Source organism: Panthera onca, chromosome A3, assembly GCF_046562875.1.
Source record: "Panthera onca isolate mPanOnc1 chromosome A3, mPanOnc1 haplotype 2, whole genome shotgun sequence".
NCBI lineage: Eukaryota > Metazoa > Chordata > Mammalia > Carnivora > Felidae > Panthera > Panthera onca.
This window is the reverse complement of record NC_138341.1, coordinates 57,526,691-57,528,747: the sequence shown is the minus strand read 5'-3', so window position 1 is coordinate 57,528,747 and position 2,057 is coordinate 57,526,691. Positions and strand designations below refer to the sequence as shown.

The 2,057-nt window shown below is 43.4% G+C and overlaps 1 pseudogene; it reads right to left on the bottom strand.

The window, feature by feature from the left end:
- Positions 1-217: 217 nt before the first annotated feature.
- On the bottom strand, positions 218-1,607 carry LOC132687778 (store-operated calcium entry regulator STIMATE pseudogene; annotated as a pseudogene).
- Between the last annotated feature and the right edge of the window lie 450 nt (positions 1,608-2,057).

The following is a 2,057-nucleotide window of genomic DNA, read 5'->3' as shown; positions in this document are numbered from 1 at the left end:
CCAGTTTCTCCACATCCAACATGTGTTATTTTCTGTCTTTTTGATCACAGATATTCTAGTGTGGGTATGATACGGTATCTCATTATAGTTTGGTTTTTTTTTTACACTTGCATATTTTCCTCACTGTAATGCCTCCAACTACCACGTTCCCCTCAGTATTGGTGGCTCCTCCCTCTGTCAAGTCATAGTATTCTGGGAGTGAGCAGAGATAGCAAGAGGAGTGGAGGTAGAAGAGGCAGGGAAGAGTAAGAGAGACGGGAAGGACACTGTGGAGTGACTGCTGGCCCACCAGGCAGCTGGCTGGGCCCCCAAACCTGACCTCAGCATGGGAATATCATACTGGCAACAGTAAGCGGTGCTCCTTTTTCTCGGCAGCCTTCAGGGCATTGGTCTGCGCAGGTGCCCCTCCACCTTGCGCACCTCCATCTTGTCATCCGTTGAGATCAGGATCGCAGACTCCGACTCCTTGTACGTGGGACTCAGCCCTCCGGCAGTGGACCTTGCTCTCCTCCCTTGAGTCCTGATTGGCTCCCCTTTCTTCTAGTTTAGCTTTCGTCCTCCCCTTTCTCCTGAAGTTGTTCACTCTCCAAAACATCAAAGCATTGACGAGGAAGGGGATGATCAGCATGATGATGGCCAGTTTCAGGTCTGAGTTTTCAGGGGACTCAATAGGGCCACCTTTTCCCACTGATGTGTGAAGAGGATGATGAAGACAACAGACTTTTAAAAAGTCTTGATCATGGTGTTAAAGAGCACACTGCCTTAGGCTCTGCACTGCAGAAGGTCTCCACGTTCATCAGAACGGGGACTCTCACTGCTGCCACTCTATCAAGACGCAGACGGACTTGCACGCCCATGTAGGTGAGCAGCATGCCCACAGTTATGTCCCAAGAGGGAGCTGAAGTGAACAAGGATCCTCTTCAATGAGACCTGCTAGGTTTGCAAAGTGGATGGACAGCATAACTATGGCTTGTTTGGAAGTATCTAAAAACCGTATCTTCTTTCATGCTTTGGTTCTTTGGTTTGAGCTTCAATGTGCTGAAGGCCACTGCCCAGAGCAGCCCTGCAGGAAGATGCTGAAACTGCGCAGGAGTGCAAGGCTTTCGCCTAGCAGCTCCCACCAACCAGCAGGGCCGCCTGCCCTGCAGTCCCAGCTGTTCCTGGGGAGGCCCTGCATTGACTGCCTGGCAGAGGGGCACCAAAGCCAGCCCACCTGTGGCCTTGCTGCCTGCAGGCCACCACTCTCATTAGGGTTTTCATTTGTATTTCCTCAAGGATTAATGATGTTGAGCATCTTTCCATGTGCTTGTTAGCCATTCATAAAACTTCTTGGGTGAAATGTCTATTCAAATCTTTCACCCACTTTAAAATTAGATAATATGTCTTACTATTGTTGTTCTTAATTTATTCTGGATATAAGTCCTTTGTTGGATATATGATTTGCAAATATTTTCTCCTAGTCTGTGGCTTCTTTTTTTCTTTTCTTTTTCTTAATCCATCAATAAAAAGTTTTAAATTTCTGAGAAGTCCAGTTTATCATTTTTTTTTTTTTGAATCATGATTTTGGTGTTGTAGCCAAGCAATCTTTGCTTACCTCAACATCAAAAGATTTTTCTTGTCCTTTCTTCCAGAATGTATAGAGTTTTAGCTCTTTCAAATTTAAATCTATGATCCATTTGAATTAATTTTTGTGTATAGTGTGAAATAAGGGTCAAAATTCTTCTTTTATCCTCCACATAGAAGAATATCCAATTGTCCCAGCACTATTTGTTAAAAAAAAAAAGATTACCCTTTGCCATTGAATTGTTTTAGCACGCTCGTTGGAAATCAATTGGCCATAAATGTAAGAGTTTATTTCTGGGCTATTCTGTATCATTGATCTGTACGTCCATCCTTGTGCCAATACCACATTGTCTTAATTACCATAGCTTTATAACAAGTTTTGAAATCAGTGGAAGTCTGCCACTTTTGCTTTTCTTTTTCAAAATCGTTTTGGCTATTCTGATTCTTTTGCATTTCTGTATAAATTTTAGGATCAAACTTGTCAATTTCTAAAA